Raw genomic sequence first — 19,014 nt, forward strand, 5'->3', positions numbered from 1 at the left:
CTAAGTGAATAAAGTGACACACAAACAAACACATATTGTATAATTCTATTTATATGAAATGTTCAGTATAGCAAATTTATAGAGACATAAAATGGATGATAAGTGGCTGCTTAGGGTTGGAGATGAGGTCGGGGATTGATTGCTAATAGGTTTGGGGTTTCTTTTAGGGTGGACAAAATTGTCCCAAAATGAGATTTTGGTGATGATGTACAACCCTGAGAATATTCCAAAATAAACAAATAAGTAAACTGTACATGTTAAATGGGTGAACTGTACGATATCTGATTATATCTCAATTAAGCTGCTGAAAAAGAAAATATTTTTTTTTTTTTTTTTTGTATTTTTCTGAAGTTGGAAACAGGGAGGCAGTCAGACAGACTCCCGCATGCGCCCAACCGGGATCCACCTGGCACACCCACCAGGGGGCTTCGCTCTGCCACAATCAGAGCCATTCCAGCGCCTGAGGCAGAGGCCACAGAGCCATCCTCAGCACAGGGCAAACTTTGCTCCAGTGGAGCCTTGGCTGCAGGAGGGGAAGAGAGAGACAGAGAGGAAGGAGAGGGGGAGGGGTGGAGAAGCAGATGGGTGCTTCTCCTGTGTGCCCTGGCCGGGAATCAAACCCGGGACTCCTGCATGCCAGGCCGACGCTCTACCACTGAGCCAACTGGCCAGGGCTGAAAAAGAAAATAATTTTTGGTCTGACCTGTGGTGGTGCAGTGGATAAAGCGTCAACCTGGAAACGCTGAGGTTGCCGGTTCAAAACCCTGGGCTTGCCTGGTGTAAAGCCAGTATTCAAGGCCAGGGCCACTATCACAGCAGCCTCCTGGCCCATGCAGGTTCGCATTGGATTCGGACAGTCGGTAAGGAAACAATGGAGCCACAAACTGATGGGCCATCATCTTTAATCCTAGCTTGCACCCGGCGGGCAAGTAAAAATACACACTGGGCTCCAAAAGCCACTCACATTCAGTGCTCACAAAGCTACTGATTTATCCGAGTTTCCTAGAATCAAAGGTTTCTAGCTCACCAGACTTATTCTCCTCAGTTCCCCATCTCCTTCCTTATCCCAGATACAAACTGCACAAACTGGCATCTCACTCAGCACTCCGCCATCTTGGCTGCTTCTCCTGGCCTCCTCCACGTGGCCTCCTTCCGCTGCTGGCTCTACTCTCTCCGCTCTCTCATGCTAACCTCAGGAACCAAGAGCAAGCCCCTATTCCGCCCCCATTTTATAGTGTAGAAATCCAAACCCTTAATCCAATATACAAAATAGGGAAGTCTCTAATACAAAGTCACTTCTCTGAGGCATGATTGGATTGTACCACCCCACATCAAAAAGGGTGGGAAAGGCTTAATCCCAAAGCCAAGCCCCAGGCTACAAGGATTCTCAACACACATTAATATCACCTGGGCAACGGCCTCTTTAACAAAGTGAGCATAATACATTTTATCTGCCCAACACCTGGTCAAGGCACATATGGGAGTTGATGCTTCCTGCTCCTCCCCCCTTCTCTCTCTCTCTCTCTCTCCCCCCCCCTCTATAATGAACAAATAAAATCTTTAAAAAAAATAATTTTTAAGAAATAAGGAACTAGGGATATCTGTAGAAATAAATCTTTTTTTTTTTTTTTTTTTTGTATTTTTCTGAAGCTGGAAACGGGGAGAGACAGTCAGACAGACTCCCGCATGCGCCCGACTGGGATCCACCCGGTACGCCCACCAGGGACGACACTCTGCCCACCAGAGGGCGATGCTCTGCCCCTCCAGGGCGTCGCTCTGCCGTGACCAGAGCCACTCTAGCCCCTGGGGCAGAGGCCAAGGAGCCATCCCCAGCGCCTGGGCCATCTTTGCTCCAATGGAGCCTTGGCTGTGGGGGGGGGGGGGAGAGAGACAGAGAGGAAGGGGGGGTGGAGAAGCAAATGGGCACTTCTCCTATGTGCCCTGGCCGGGAATCGAACCCTGGTCCCCCGCACGCCAGGCCGACGCTCTACCTCTGAGCCAACCGGCCAGGGCCTAGAAATGAATCTTTTTTTTTTGTTTGTTTTTTGTTTTTTTTTTTCATTTCTGAAGCTGGAAACGGGGAGAGACAGTCAGACAGACTCCCGCATGCGCCCGACCGGGATCCACCCGGCACGCCCACCAGGGGCGATGCTCTGCCCACCAGTGGGCGATGCTCTGCCCATCCTGGGCATCGCCATATTGCGACCAGAGCCACTCTAGTGCCTGAGGCAGAGGCCAAGGAGCCATCCCCAGCGCCCGGGCCATCTTTGCTCCAATGGAACCTTGGCTGCGGGAGGGGAAGAGAAAGACAGAGAGGAAAGCGCAGCGGAGGGGTGGAGAAGCAAATGGGCGCTTCTCCTGTGTGCCCTGGCCGGGAATCGAACCCGGGTCCTCCGCACGCTAGGCCGACGCTCTACCGCTGAGCCAACCGGCCAGGGCCCTAGAAATGAATCTTAATCCTAAATTTCTTTTCACTTTTTATTTGTTGTACAACAAATAATTGACCACATTGACTGTCTTGTTAGGGTAAGTTGGGAGGATTTATGACTCTATTGACATATGTTAGAATGGTAGAGTTGAGCCCATTGTTCATCTAAATTAGCAGTACCACGCAGTTAATCACTACGAGGACTGCAAAAGGCATACACACAAATTTTTTTTTTAAATGCTCAATTCTTTCAGTATTTTAAAAAAAATGGTCTTAATTTGTTAAAATAATACTTTTTGTCTTTTGGGCACTTTCCTTTTAAAAATTAACTCTATAAGGCTTCTTCAAATCTTTTCATTAAAATTGTTAGCCTAATATTAAAATCTTGCCTTTTAAAAACTTATTTTCAACTTTTAAAATCTTGATTAGGAACATCTGAATCATTATTTATTAAATAAATCATAGGTTCAAAACAGCTATAGAGAAAGAGAAGATGAGGTTGAGCAGGTGGCAATCCTTCCCGGTCACATTCTGAGAAGGCCGAGGTATTTTAGGGAAGCATTCTTGGTATCTGTATTAATCAGTTTCATAGTTCCTCAGCTGGTCTGTGTCTGTCTGTGTCCAATTTCATTTGACCTGTGCTGTTGACACTGTTAGGTTTTTATAAAAATTCATTTCTGCTTTCAGCTTTCATCTTACTGTTATGTGTTTGCCGAAGTGCAATTCAGGCTTAACCGCTTGGGTGTAGGCTGGTTAAATTGGGCCTTGTTTTATATAAGAGGAAGGTGAGACTCAAGGATGGTAAGATAAAGTACCTTGACTTGGTTGCTTCACTAGTTACTGACTTTTCCAGTTAAAACTCAACTCTCCTAATTTCTGTTTTAAACGTCTTCATTTATCAGCCTTCAACTTCTATCTTTTCAATATACTTAAGAATAAATATATTCACTGAACATCACTTTACGTTACTTTTTCTTAGAAATGATTTCAAGAATACAAGAGGTGGTTATCTGTGTGTTATAAATGGAGAGGAAAATTCGAATGTGATCTTTCTTTTGGGGCATTTGTTTTCCCAAATAAGAACAACAACAAATACCATTTATTTCTCCTATTGTCATTAAGTAACAGGAAGTGAAAATGTGCCCAGATGTTTTTAACAAAAGGAAGCAAAGAGCTCTAAGGCTCTGACCTAATGAGTTTTAGAAGAGGAATGTCAAGGTGAAATTAAGTCTATCAGGAGGGTCTCTCACATGGATTACATCTCTTAATCTCCTTGCTTCCTCTGTGGCCTCCTTTAAGATCCACTTCCAGCAGGGAATCTTTTTTTTTTTCTTCAAGTAAACCAGATGTCTCTCCCCTATTTAAAACTTTTCAGTGCTTTCCACTGCACTTAGATATACTCCCCATTCCTTTCTTGGTTTACAGAGCCTACAGGATCTGGCCCATGTTTAGTTCTCCAAGCTGATTTTTTTCCTTTCTCATATTTTTCTCCTCAAATCCAATTTAGGGCCTTTGAACTAGTGGTTTACTTTGCTCTTTCCTGATATTTGTTAGGTAAATAACTAAGTGTCTCCTCCTTAAAAGGGCCACCCCTCAAGTAGCTACCCAATCATAGTCACTATCACATCATTTATGGTATTTTCTTTGCATAGAGGTTAACTGCCAACAGATATTTTATCTTTCTTCTCCCTCCCTCCTTCCCTCCCTCCAAAATAGCAATGGAGAAAGGGAGTAGAGGCTGAGCAGGTGGCAATGCTTCCACTTACATGTTTTGAGAAGGCCAAGGATCCTTAGGGAAGCATTCTTGGTCTGTGTGTGTGTGTGTGGTGTACGTCCAATTTCATTTGATTTGTGCTGTTGACTCTGTTCGGTTTTTATAAAAATTAATTTATTTTCCTTTCCAGCTTCCCTTACTGTTGAAGGTAGAGCTTCTACTCCATAAGCTCCCTGGACCCTAAACTTAGTTTGTCTTCATGACACTCAGTCGACAACCTGCAGTGATGCCTAACATACTACATGTAGGAGCGCAACAAACATTTATTGAAGAAATGAACGCACGAATGCACCCTTTCTTCCCTGCCTCTGTCTCCCAAACAGGGCAAAACTCATACGGAGAATACTCGTAAAATTTTTTTCTCGTTTTATCAGGTATTTCCACCTTTGAGGAATAGATGCCCTTGAGGAGACTACAGCTTGCCTGGACTAGCCCTTTTGATAGAAGTGGAAATAACGCACTAGCTTTTCCTCGAGGGCTTGCTTCCTCCGTGACCAATGCTTTCTCATTTCCCGATTCCGATACCGCGGGAAGACGTCCGGATGAGCACTAGGGCCCGGAGACTTCCCTGATACTACTCGTCAAGGTTCGCCGGGCTGCCGGCTTGGTGCGCTGTGAGTGGTCCTCCCCAGAGATGCTGAGAAGGGGCGGAGCCAGCCCGAAAAGGATGAGCCTCGCTAGAGCAGCCTGACGTGAAGGCGCTGCGCACTGGTAAGGACCTGGCAATCAGAAGAAAGCAAAGCTAGATTATGGCGAAGAAGTCCAGCTGACCCCAGGCGGTAAGGCTAAGGGGTCGAAGGAGGGGAACCAGGGCCTGAAGACAAACCTGCTGAGCAAGCCAAGTCTTGCGTATTTGGCAGGAGAAAAGGGTTAACCGGTTTCCAAGGAAACGGACCAGGAAGCGCGCAAGACGTTCACGGCAGGTTCGTAGGTCAGCCTCGAATTTAAAGCTCCCACGGCTGTGTGGGTTCTGGCCAATCGGAAGGCCGCATGTACGTCACATGATGCGAGGGCTGCACCGCAGGCTGCCGTAGAGCACGTGGGAAGGGTTTTCCTCTTCTTTCTTTGCTTATTTTAAAAGCCCACCCACATTTGCGCGGGCATGTTCACAGGGTTCATCTCGCGAGAGGCGTGCACTCTCTCGCGAGAGTGAGTGGGAGGTGTGGGGACTAGGTGGTGGTGCGGACTGTAGCCGAGGCGGCGGAAGCCTGGGTGGGCAGGGAGGGGGTGGGCCGCGGGGCGGGGATGGGGGGAGTGGTGGGGTCCAGTGCGGGAGGGTGCCCGCCTACTCTGCGGCTCGCGCGACTTGTCGTTGCCGGCTGGTGATATGCCTGTGAGTTGCGGAGCTGCGGTCCCCAGGTGAGCCGAGTGCGGACCCGTCTGCGGCGTAAGCTGCCGGTGGCGGCGGGGTGCCGGGCCGCTATGGATGGAGCGGCCCAGTTCCGGTGCCGGCAGCCCTTGCTCAGACTTTGGGGCTGCCCAGAGCTGTGCCTCCGCTTGGCGGTGGGTGCAGGGCGGGAGGAGCGGGGCGGAGGGAGAAAGCCTACGGCACTGGGCCGAGGGGCTCGAGACGAGTCTTGCCGGGGTCCGGAGTGTGGGCGGAGCTGCAGTCCCTTTGAATGACAAGTTCAGTTTCCATCCCCAGGGTGGGCTTCAGAGCCGTGTTTTCTCGGTGCGTGCAGGGGCGTGTGCTTAGTTTGTGCTCGTGGTGCGCACACTGGAGAGTGTGCAGAAGGGGAGAGGACATTGCATTTTGTCGCCGAACAGCATCCTTCACTGTCAGAACCCTCGAGCCCGGGAACAAGGCGCACGCAACCCGTCTGTGACAGAAACGAAGGCGTCAAACAGCTCCTCAGAGTGTTGAAATTTATATATTCTGGCAATTTCCTGTAAAGCCTTATTAAACTGAAGGCGATTTAGCTCAGGATGTTAAAAAAATTTCAGGATTAGAAATACTGCTGAGACATGTAATGACCCTAGTGCAAATGCGAGTTAAAAATTCCGATGTTCTCAGCTTTGTGATTATTCAGTCCCTTGCAGAACGTGCAAACTATCCTTAGCTTCTTGACACCCTATTAGGGATTGATACAGATTTTCATATGTGAAGAAATACTCAGAAAATAAAGGATACTCGATAATGCGAAGATAGTTTTTAATGTCTTGTTTGCCATTTTAGAGTAAATGGAAGCACAGTTCCCAGCATGATTAGTGCAGTTTAATGAGTCTTTATAAACACACAGTCCCTTTTTTCCTCGTTGTAACCTGGTTTTAACGCTTTTTATGTTCCTTCCAGCACTGATGCAAGGGTTGACAATTAATTTCACTGTTGTAGCTGTAACAGCAGTTTGTGAGATTAAAGAATGTAGTGCAGTCAGAACATGGGATCCCAAGCTGAATTAGTAACTAGTGATTAATGTATGGACCCACATAAGTGCATTATTGATAAGGGTTAGTGATATGTCCTAGTTGTTGAGGCTATGGGACTGGCCAGAAACCCTGAACCACAATAAGAAATTCTCTAGCTTCTGACCTCCTTCCTGAAGTACGTCTAGAAGCTATAAGCTGAAGAAGTCCTTTAACTTTAGAGACTGGAAGAAGGATAGTACATTTAATACATACACACACACACTCACACACACATATATGTATTTTTTAATTCTAGGAAGTTAAGTATGGAAAAGGAAATCAAACCCAATCAGAAGATACATTATTGCTCTTTTTTTTTTTTTTAGGCTAGAGAGGGAGGACAGATGAGAGATCAACTTGTAGTTGAGTCTCTTTAGTTGTTCATAGATTGCTTCTCATAGATGTATAGACCAGGGGCCTCCAGCTGAACCAGTGACCTCTTGCTCAAACCAGTGAGGTTGAGCATCAAGCCAGCAACCTTGGGCTTCAAGCCCCCGACCTTGGGCTTCAAGCCAATGACATTTGGGCTCAAGCCAGCAACCATGGGATCCTGTCTGTGATCCTGTATGCAAGCTGGCAACCCTGTGCTCATGCTGTTGGACCTGCACTCAACTCAGATGAGCCCACGCTCAAGCCAGCAACCTCAGGATTTTGAACTGGGGACCTTAGCTTCCCAGGTCTACACTCTGTCAACTGTGCCACCACTGGTTAGGCTACATTATTGCTCATTTTAGGGGAAATTTTCCCTTACAGTCAGTGGAGTTCTGTCTGTACTTGGAGAAAATGTGAAAAACTTAGGGAATGTCTTTTTGAGAATGAGAAAAAGAGACCCATATGTATTAGAAAACACTTGCATTCCTTATTGGCAAACTGATTTTCAGGGATAGAAAAGTAGATATTTGTGTTTGCTGGTCTTTATAACTTTTTGGCAAGGATTTCAAGCTTTTAGGATGTATTATTTGTTTTATCTTCCCTTGGAAAAGTAATTGAAATAACTTTGAATAGGATAATTATTTAAGTAAGCTGACTTTCTTTTTCTGTCAGGTCACCTATCTTTTAGTAATATCAACCACTTGGAGAGAACAAGGGGCGAGGGCAGGTCAGGAAAAGATCCCAGCTTAGTCTGGGCTTGAGTGAATGCTGTATAAACTGGGGAAGTAGGGAAAGGAAAGAAAAACACTTTATCAGTTTAAAGACAGACTAAACAGATACATATGTGCTCATCCTGCCATCTTTATATGTCAAAGTTTGCATGGAAATGATATAATAATAAATAATACAAGAATAAACTTTGGCATATAGTACTCGCAACTGTAAATCTACTTTTGCCCCACCCTTTATATAGATTAAAAACTTGGCAGGCTAAAAGGAGAAAAGTTAGCATTTTTGGATTAATCTGAGGATGTTTCATGGGAAGAAATAAGAAATGATGTAGTGGCCTGAAGCAGAGGGTGTTTACTTGAGTAAAATGAGGTATATTGTAAAGAGTTTGGGTTTTGGAGTCTGGCAGATGTGTTAATATTGCTAAGGCTATTTTCCTCATCCCGAAAAGAGAGTTAATGTACCTCAAAAAGTTATTGTGGAGCACATAGTAGCTGCTTACTGAGTGTTTTTCCTTTGACCTCTTTTAATGGCTTGAGGATTATTTGGCTGCGAGGAACAAAAGCCCATTTGAATTAACTTACTTAAAGGTGTTTGTCAGGTAGTTTTGGAAGGACTGCCTCTGAAGTCCATTGCATGAAGTCCACTCCAGTTCAGTGTTCTGGGAACCAGAACATCTTTGGGGGGTTAGTCTTACGGTTTTTCTCTGCAAACACATGGTCTCTGTTCTCTGCTGCTCTATACTCTATGTCCTGTCCCAGTTTTTTTTTTAGACTGCCCCTCTCTTTAAAGCTTTTGGTTTCTGCTTCCCCATAACTTCGGTTTGCATGAAACTTTGATTTGTCGTAGTGTGAACACCAGACTCACTTTGATATTGCAGTATGGTTTACAACAAATACTCTATATCTTAATTCTGAATTTCTGAAGAGAGAATCCGATTGGTTAATACCCATTTCTAGTCCAATGGGGCCGAGGCTGGAAGAAGATGGGCATGGGAAAATGGATGGAAAGGAGACTTAGCTGTGGCTCACAGTTTGCACTTCTTTAGAATGGGTCCAGAAAGTTTTCTAAGAAAGGTGTGGGCAGGGAGGAAATGAAGGTACATCTGGTATATTTAACATCCTGCAGTTCTGAGTTTTACCCATAGTCCACGTTGAACTTGCTCTCAGTAATGTTCTCTGTCAGGACAGATTCTCCTAGGTGTGTGAGTGAGAGCAAATTATGTAACTGTTTGGTGTCTCATTTTCCTTATGTGTAAAATAGGCATGATAACAGCAACTTCTGTTGTGAGTAATACAAATTCTGGTTAACACCATTCAAACAGTTACACTGGCTAATACAGTGTAAGGCTGTATATAGTATTACTGAGTGCACACTCTGGCGGGACTGTGATGTGTGCTTGTTTGGCATTCAGAGATGAAAGAATATCATTTCCACCCTAAGGACTTTAGGAGTCTAGTGATGACTGCTCCATACTTAAAACTATTTCTTTTTTTTTTTTTTTTAATTTTTTTTAAATTTATTCATTTTTAGAGAGAGAGGAGAGAGAGAAGGGGGAAGGAGCAGGAAGCATCAACTCCTATATGTGCCTTGACCAGGCAAGCCCAGGGTTTTGAACCAGTGACCTCAGCGTTCCAGGTCAACACTTTATCCACTGCGCCACCACAGGTCAGGCTAAAACTATTTCTTGACTTGAACGACACTAACATCTTCAAATCTACCTCGCCTACTTTTCAGACTGCTACTTATTTGTGGTTCTTTGTTTGCCTGCCCAGGCACCCTTTATTATGGTTGTCTCCTAGATTCTCTCTTGATCCTCTGTTCTTTCCCAGTCTGTAAGATCAGCTTTCAAGCTCTCTATGCAGGTTGATTTCCACAGTAACATCTATTAACTCTGACCATTCCAACAAAATGTGTCTTCTTTAGGTGCCTTTGGGTATTATATTGACATTAAGCACTATCAGTTGTCCTGTAATTGGCAAAGGTTCCACTTTTTTTCTAGCTCCCCAAGCTTGAAGCCTTAAAATTATCTTTCACCTATTTTATGCCTTTTCTATCTTGCCAGTTAATACGCTCTGCATGGGCTTATAGAATGCTTCTAATGTACCAAGCACTGGGCCATCAGCAAAACTGATCTGTGCATTCGTTCTTGCTTTTGGCAGCTTAGGGTATTTGCAAGAACTGCTTAAATGCCTTTTCAGCAATATACTTTTTTTTTTTTTTAAAGTGAGAGAAGGGAAGATAGTGAGACAGACACCAACAGGTGCCCCAATTGGGATCCACTTGGCAATTCCCGTCCACGGCTGGTGCTCAAATTAACTGAGCTATCCTCAGCGGCTGAGGCCAGTGCTCAGACCAACCAAGCCATTGGCTGCGGGAGGAGGAGGGGGAGAGGGAGGGAAAGAGAAGTAGATGGTCACTTCTGTGTGCCCTGACCAGCAATTGAACCCAGGATGTCCATATGCTGGGCTGATGCTCTGTCCACTGAGCAAACCAGCCAGGGCCTAGCAATATGTTCTTTAAACCATAGAGTCACAGTTGTCACTGATCAAGTTCTCTTTATCAGTTCTTCAGTTAAAGCTCTGAACATATTTTTTGGTTAAAAATAAACTTGTAGATTGTATATGGGGGCTTTGTATAAGATTAAGAATGTGATTTCAACTTCTAGGCAGCATATTTACATTGAAAACACAGCCTCAAGATTTAAGTTTGTTTGTTTGTTTGTTTTCTATTTTTTCGAAGTGAGAAGTGGGAGGCAGACAGACTCCCATGTGCACCCGACCGGGATCCACCTGGCATGCCCATCAGGGGGCGATGCTTGGCCCATCTGAGGTGTTGCTCTGCTGCAACCGGAGCCATTCTAGTGCCTGAGGCTGAGGCCGAGGCCATGGAGCCATCCTCAGCGCCCAGGCCAACTTTGCTCCAGTGGAGACTTGGCTGTGGGAGCAGAATAGAAAGACAAAGAGAAAGGAGAGGGGGAAGGGTGGAGATGCAAATGGGCACTTCTCTTGTGTGCCCATTTGCATCTGAGACTTCCACACTCTGGGCTGACGCTCTACCGCTGAGCCAACCTGCCAGGGTCTGTTTTTTTTTGTTTTTTTTTTTAAGTTGTATTTATTGTTGGAGTACAGGGAGTTTTGGAGTCTTAGCAGTTCACACTTTCTCCTTTGTCAGGCCCATGTTATTACAGTGGTACCTTGAGATGCGAGTTTAATTCATTCTGTAGTCAGTCAACTCGTATATCAAATTTCTCCCACTTAAAATAACTGAAATAGATTTAATCCGTTCCAGCCCTGTGGAAACATCCCCAAACCATACTAAATTATGAAAAAAGACATGTTTTAAATTAAGAAACGCACATGTATACTTTACCAATGCATAACAAAATATATGAAATAAAAGAAAAAAGTGTTATTTAGTACTGTATTCTTACCTTGAGATGAGTGCAGCTAACGGAGGTGAATGGAGGAGGAGGAGGGAGGGAGGAAGGGATACAGGCACTGTAGACACGTAAACTAAAACTGCATTTTCCTAACACCAAATGTAAACTAAAACTGCATTTTCTTTACTTTAAACAAAACTAAAATTGCACTTTTTTTTACTTAAAATGAAACCACAAAAACTTAATTGTAAAAAAAATGCGCTTTCTTAACTTTAAACTTAACCTAAGCTTAACATTATGTATTTTTCATTTAATCATCACCTGTTTTTGCTGTTTTGGCTGCACTTTCACTTGCAGGACTTTTGAATAAAAATCTATCCAAAGAGGTTTGCTTTTGCCTACCTTTTAAAATGTTACGGAAATGTGACAAACAAGTGTCATAAAAAAGTACTGAAGCACAACCAGTTGAAACTTTTTCTGGATGTTTCTTTTCAATGAAACTTGAAAGCTTCTCCTACATTGCCATCATGTCTTTAATTTCACTTGTAGAAATCACTTCCTGGACTCTACCTCCTCCTCACTCCTAATCTCTTTCAGACATTCCCTATGTTGCATCATCTGTAGCTCCTTCAACTCCTCAGTTGAGAGTTCCTCCTCATGTTCCTCGATGAGCTCGTTTACGTCACCCTCATCTACCTCCAGACCCATCGACTTTCCGAGGGACACAATCTCCTCCAAAGCTTCTACCTCAGTCTTGGTCTTTGGTTCGAATCCTTCAAAGTCCCTGTCTGCAACAACATCAGGCCATAACATTTTCCATGCCAGTTCAAGGTTGTTCTTGTAACTTTTTGCCATGCCAAGTCAATAATGCGTAAACATATCATGATGGTATAGTGATCTTTCCAAAATTCTCGAAGGGTTAGAATTGTATTCTCAGTCACCTCAAGGCAGTGGTGGAACAAGTGCTTTGTGTAAAGCTTTTTAAAGTTGAAAATGACCTGCTGATCCATAGGTTGTAAGATTGAAGTCGTGTTGGGTGAGAGGTAGAGGACTTTCACAAATTTCAACTCGAGAATGTCATCTTCAAGACTAGGTGAGTGGGCTGGAGCATTATCAAGGATTAGTAATGCTTTCAGAGGGAGTTTACTTTCTTGAAAATATTTCTTCACTGCAGGACCAAAGACGAGATTTACCCATTCAATAAAAACCTGCCGCGTAACCCATGCCCTAGCATTGACGCATCGTATAACCTGCAGTTTTTCTTTAAGAATCTTGTGAGTCTTAAAGGCTGAGGATTTTTGGAATGATACACTAGCAGTGGCTTTATTTTACAGTCACCGCTAGCATTTGCACACAATGCAAGGGCCTTCATGAGTTTATGGCCTGGCAGCTTCTTCTCCTCTGTGGTGATGAAAGTACTCTGGGGCATTTTTTTCCAAAACAATCCTGTTTTCGGCACAGTTGAACAATTGTTGGGGGATGTAGCCTTCCATTGTGATAAGCACAGCAAAATGTGCGATGTACTCCTCAGCTGCCTTAACGTCAGCACTCACAGCTTCACCATACCTCACCACCGAGCGGATGCCAGATCTCTTCTTGAAATTTTGAAACCAGCTGTGACTTGCTTTAAATGTATCTTCTGCTGCTTCTTTTTTATTTTTTTATTTTTCCGAAGCTGGAAACGGGGAGGCAATCAGACAGACTCCTGCATGCGCCCGACCGGGATCCACCCGGCATGCCCACCAGGGGGCGATGCTCTGCCCCTCTGGGGTGTCGCTCTGTTGCATCCAGAGCCATTCTAGCACCCGAGGCAGAGGCCACAGAGCCATCCTCAGCGCCCGGGCCATCTTTGCTCCAGTGGAGCCACGGCTGCGTGAGGGGAAGAGAGAGACAGGAAGGAGAGGGAGAGGGGTGGAGAAGCAGATGGGCGCTTCTCCTGTATGCCCTGGCCGGGAATTGAACCCGGGACTCCTGCACGCCAGGCCGACACTCCACTGCTGAGCCAACCGGCCAGGGCCTCTGCTGCCTCTTTTGAGGTTGATGGTTCTGTCTTCTTCAAGTCACCGTAAATAATACGTGCCTTTTTGCGTATTACAATCTCGGTCACTGTATCTTCTGCCAGCTCTTTCTCTTTCACCCACACCAGCAGAAGCTTCTCCATTTCTTCATGGATATTTGTCCTTAATTGGGACAGAATTATAGTTCCTTTCACTGGATTTGCGCTTTTGATGGCATCCTTTTGTTTTAGGATGGTACAAATTGTAGCTGTATTGCGGTCGTACAGCCTTGCCAGTTCAATCACTTGTACACCACACTCATGTTTTCCTATTATTTCTTGCTTTACTTCTATCGACATCATTCTCTTCTTCTCCTTACCACTGTCCTTAACACTCACTTTCTTCGGCCCCATTATAGCACACAAAAAAAGTTAGTAAAAAATGCAAAAATGATGCAAGAATGAGTACAATGCATGAGATTCGACTTGATTCTGTGGGTAACGTGAGAAAGAACGAGATGCTGGTGTTGTGCTGCCGAAACTGGACCCGTGTAACAATGCGCCAACTAGTGGCAGCTTTCCGAATCACGACTCATATCTCAGAATTTCGCTCGGATCTCAAAAGTATGGACAGAGTTGCAGCTCGTATTTAAAAAAGTATGTTGGTCTGCTCGTATCTCAAGGTACCACTGTATTTTAAATATCAGTTACTAGAAAAGTTCAAATATACTTTAGAAGTAGATTCAAATCTGGAATGCTATACAGAGGTCAGTAACTTTTCTCCATTGAATGCTTGAAAAAACAGGTGGCAGAACAAATATTCTGAATCAATTCAGCAAGTCATTAGGTAGGAGGCCCCAACTATTTTCTATTTAAAGATACCCACCAAATACTCTGAGATTCATCTCCTCGATGAAGCTTTCCTTTACCTTACAACTTGTTCAATTCAGCAAGTATGCAATTATGTGTTACAGATAAGGCCTTTGGAAAATGCAGAGATGATTAAAAAAAGAAGAAAAAATGTAGAGATGAGTAAGACATAGCCCTAGAATGTAAGCTCCACAGAAACAGAGATTTTTCACTGTTGTATCTCAATCACTGTTACTTAGTTAGACATTTGGTGAGTATTCAAGTAGAATGTTATTAGTCCAACACATGACATCAAATTGTATAAATTTACTGTTACTTAGGCACTGTAGTCTCAAGTGTTAAAATAGAGCACTGGCAATTTGTTCCCCTCACCCTCTCAGATACTCTATTTGGCAATGTTTGGAGACATTTTTAGTGCTGCTGGCGTCCAGTGGGTAGGCTGCTATTAAATGTCCAACAATGCACAGGACAGTCCCCACAACAAAAAAAATGATCCAAAAAGTTAATAGTATTGAGATTGAGAAACCCTGGAGAGGTATAGACAAAATGTATACTGTGAATGCAGGAATGCCATGGATTTCAGAATTAAAAAGTAACCAATAGCTGTGATATTTTTTGTATGTTTTTTTTTTTTTTTTTTTTTACAGAGACAGAGAGAGTCAGAGAGAGGGATAGATGGGGACAGACAGGAGCAGAGAGATGAGAAGCATCAATCATTAGTTTTTCATTGCTACACCTTAGCTGTTCATTGATTGCTTTCTCATATGTGCCTTGACCATGGGCCTTCAGCAGACCGAGTAACCCCTTGCTCTAGCCAGGGACCTTGGGTCCAAGCTGGTGAGCTTTTTATCAAACCAGATGAGCCCGCGCTCAAGCTGGCGACCTTGGGGTCTCGAACCTGGGTCCTCCGCATCCCAGTCAGATGCTCTATCCACTGCGCCACCGCCTGGTCAGGCAGCTGTGATATTTTTAGATTTCGTAAGTCGAACCACAGATCCGTACCTAAGAATGGAGCTAGCATTTGAGTTTCTGTTGTATTAGGTACTGCTTTCACATACTGTATTATTTCACTGCATTCTTACAGCTTGCAAAAAGAGGATGTCACTTTTACGCCATTGTTTGCTTATTAGGTATTTTGTTTTATGTTTTTAGTGGCTGCTCTGGGGTCTACAAAATAATGTTAACTTACGAATATCACTTCTCTTACACTGTAGGAATCTCACAGTGGTATTTTTTCATCTGCTACCTACCATATCCTTTGTGTTATTTTGTCATACATTTTGCTTTTATGTATGTTGTAAACCCCATAATACATTGTTGTTAATTTTAGTTTAAATAGTTACTTTAAAAATTGATTTTAAAAAGAGAAAATATTTTTTATATTACCTTCATATTTACTTTTTTAAGCACTGTATTTCTTCATTTAGTCCCAAATTTATGTATTGTAGTGATGGTTCTGATGATTAGTTCTCACAGCATTTTTTAGTTTGAATATATTTGTTTTGCCTTAATTTTGAAAGATATTTTCATTGGGTATGGGTATTTTTATCAGGTTGACATTTTTTTTTCTCTTCTCATTACTCTGTCGCAGTGGTTCTCAAACTTTTTGAAGTCGGGACACATTTAAAATCCTACAAATAATTGTAGGCGCACTATATACAAATTTCTGAAATATGTTATAACAATTCAGTCAAATATTAAAGAAAAAAATATAAAGTCCAAGCATGCTTTTATGGTAATTAAATGAAATAAATACAATAAAATTAAATTTATTCTGACATTAAAAAACATTTTTAGCCTGACCTGTGGTGGCGCAGTGGATAAAGCGTCAACCTGGAAATGCTGAGGTCGCCGGTTCGAAACCCTGGGCTTGCCTGGTCAAGGCACATATGGAAGTTGATGCTTCCAGCTCCTCCCCCCCTTCTCTCTCTCTGTCTCTCCTCTGTCTCTCCCTCTCCTCTCTAAAAAAATGAATAAATAAATAAATAAATAAAAAACAACAAAAAAAACATTTTTATGTTACATTTTTTGAGTTATGCTTTTTAGAATGTGTAAAAAAGAGGGGTTAAAAAGTAAATAAACAAAAAAGTTATCTTTTTATATATAGATACATTCTTAGTTAGATTTAGTAAATTTGGCAGGTCCTGGCGCAAATGTGTTTTTTCATTCTTGTGTTCATGAGAAACATGAGCCTGATGTGTCCTAGTGATTTCTTCAATGTTTGGGCATATATTTGAAAGGCAAACTCTCATTTCCTCATCAATACATTGAAGAATTCCTCTCTTTTTACTCTTAATTGTGTTGATGGTAGAAAATCCTCATTCACATAAATAGGATGTTGAAAATTGTAGTAAAATGTTCAAAGCTTTTTTAGATATTGCCACATATTCTTCTTTTATAGAAATCCAAAGGGCTTTAAGAGACAATTCTTTATGTTTAATCATCAATCCAAAACCCCCACCATACATATCTTAACTTTACACCAAACAAAGGATAGAAGAAACTTGCCTCCAGTCTTTCCAGGGAACATGGGGGTAGTGTAAACAATCCAGCACCACAGCTTAATAGCCTTTTGCAACCTAATCAGGCAAGTGAGGTGGGGGTTGGGCAGACTGTCAGCTTACAGCCAATTCCCCACACCTCTGTCCCCCAAAAATCTAAACTCCAAAACCTTGTTGGTTTTTTGGTCCCCAACAGGCACATATTTCTCTGGAATACCATAGGGCACACACTTTGAGAACCACTGCTCTATTGTCTGATTTTTATAGCTTGCATAGTTTCTAACAAGAAGTCTCCTGCTCTTTCTTGTTCCTCTTTATGTAATGTGTACTTTTTTTCCCTGGTGGATTTTAGGATTTTTCTCTTTATCAGTAGTTTTTAGCAATTTAATTATGATGTGCATTGGTGTGGTTTTATGTTTATTCTTCTTAGGGTTATTGATATTCCTTGGATCATTCAGTTGATAGTTTTCATCAAATTTTGGAAATTCTGTGTTATATTATCATTATATGTCACCCATCCACACCCCACTTTGGAATTTCAGTATTTTTTTTTTTGAATTTTTTTCTGAAGTTGGAAACGGGGAGGCAGTCAGACTCCCGCACGCGCCCGACCGGGATCCACCCAGCATGCCCACCAGGGGGCGATGCTCTGCCCATCTGGGGCGTCGCTCTGTTGCAACCAGAGCCATTCTAGTGCCTGAGGCAGAGACCACAGAGCCTTCCTCAGCGCCCGGGCCAACCTTGCTCCAATGGAGCCTTGGCTGCAGGAGGGGAAGAGAGAGACAGAGAGGAAGGAGAAGGGGAGGGGTGGAGAAGCAGATGGGCGCTTCTGCTGTGTGCCCTGGCCGGGAATCGAACCTGGGACTCCTGCATGCCAGGCCGATGCTCTACCACTGAGCCAACCGGCCAGGGCCTGGGATTCCAGTATTTTTAGGAGAGACTGACTGATGATGCTTTTGTTATTTTGTTATTTGTATTTAAGTTACTTCTTTTGTCTGGTTTCTATTGCTGTGTCTTTGGGTTTTTCTCTTGCAGTTCTAGTCTGATATTAATTGCATCCAGTATATTTTTATTTAGTGTATTTTATTTTCATCATTTTATTTTAATTGGAGTCTCATATCTTGTCTATCTTTCCTTATGATCGTATTTTCCTCTTCTTGAATGTATGAAACATACACTGCTCACAAAAGTTAGGGGATATTTTATAGCTTCATACTCATTCTGAAATATCCCCTAATTTTTGTGAGCAGTATATATTTATAGAATAGTTCTAACATCTTTTCTCTTCATCCCATTATCTTTGTCATTCCTAGGTGTACATTTACTGTATTGACTTTTTTTTCAGGTTTTCCTCCTCCTCAGTATACTTGGGCTTTTTTTTTTTTTTTTTCCATTTTTCTGAAGCTGGAAACGGGGAGAGACAGTCAGACAGACTCCCGCATGCGCCCGACCGGGATCCACCCGGCACGCCCACCAGGGGCGACGCTCTGCCCACCAGGGGGCGATGCTCTGCCCATCCTGGGCGTCGCCATGTTGCGACCAGAGCCACTCTAGAGCCTGGGGCAGAGGCCACAGAGCCATCCCCAGCGCCCGGGCCATCTTTGCTCCAATGGAGCCTTGGCTGCGGGAGGGGAAGAGAGAGACAGTGAGGAAAGCGCGGCGGAGGGGTGGAGAAGCAAATGGGCGCTTCTCCTGTGTGCCCTGGCCGGGAATCGAACCCTGGGTCCTCCGCACACTAGGCCGACGCTCTACCGCTGAGCCAACCGGCCAGGGCTACTTGGGCATTTTTTATTGCATGCCAGCCTGTGAGTTTCAAGCTGTTGCTTGCTTGATTTTCTTGTATTCCTAAGAGTGTTGGATTTAGTTCGGGTGCACAGTTAGGTTATTTGGAATCTGTTGGATTGTTTTGAACCTTCCCGTTAAGCTTTGTTAGCGTAAGTCCCAAAGAGCATTTAGTGTACTACTGACTTAGCCCCCCAAGGAACCCAATTTCTTTCTGAGGAGTCTTCCATTACCTGGTACAATGCAAGTTTTTCCACTGTGGTTGGTGGGAGTGCAAACTATTCCATGCTCTGTCTGCCTGTAGGTATTATTTGGCCTACAGCTGTTTGGTAGTTATTTCCCCAACCTCAGATACTTGGCACAGATCAATATTCAGCCAAGAACTCTAGGGGAACTCAACTGCACATTTTTTTTTTTAAATGAGAGGAGGGGAGCTAGACAGACTCCCGCATGTGCCCCGACCAGGATCCATCAGGCAACCCCTGTCTTGGGCCTACACTTAGACCAGTAAGCCACTGCCTACGAGAAGGGGAGGAAAGAGAGTAGGGGGAGAAGGAGGTGAAGAGAAGCAGATGGTCGCTTCTTATGTGTGCCCTGACTGGGAATCAAACCCTGGATGTCTGCATGCTAGGCCAGCATTCTATCCACTAAGCCAGGGGTCCCCAAACTATGGCCCGCGGGCCGCATGCGGCCCCCTGAGGCCATTTATCCGGCCCCCACCGCACTTCCGGAAGGGGCACCTCTTTCATTGGTGGTCAGTGAGAGGAGCATAGT

The 19,014-nt window shown here is 43.7% G+C and overlaps 1 protein-coding gene across 5 annotated transcripts in view; it reads left to right on the top strand.

The window, feature by feature from the left end:
• Window positions 1-2,816: 2,816 nt before the first annotated feature.
• AKAP11 (A-kinase anchoring protein 11) overlaps window positions 2,817-19,014 on the top strand; it is a 62,866-nt gene continuing 46,668 nt past the window's right edge. For 2 of the 5 annotated variants that reach the window (XM_066380839.1, XM_066380843.1), the window contains exon 1: window positions 5,452-5,561. The gene's annotated coding sequence lies outside the window, so the exon portion shown is untranslated. Of the gene's footprint in view, window positions 4,982-5,032; window positions 5,126-5,451; window positions 5,562-19,014 lie in introns of those variants that run through there. The other 3 variants (XM_066380842.1, XM_066380840.1, XM_066380841.1) reach the window with 3 other exon arrangements.

Source organism: Saccopteryx leptura, chromosome 4, assembly GCF_036850995.1.
Source record: "Saccopteryx leptura isolate mSacLep1 chromosome 4, mSacLep1_pri_phased_curated, whole genome shotgun sequence".
NCBI lineage: Eukaryota > Metazoa > Chordata > Mammalia > Chiroptera > Emballonuridae > Saccopteryx > Saccopteryx leptura.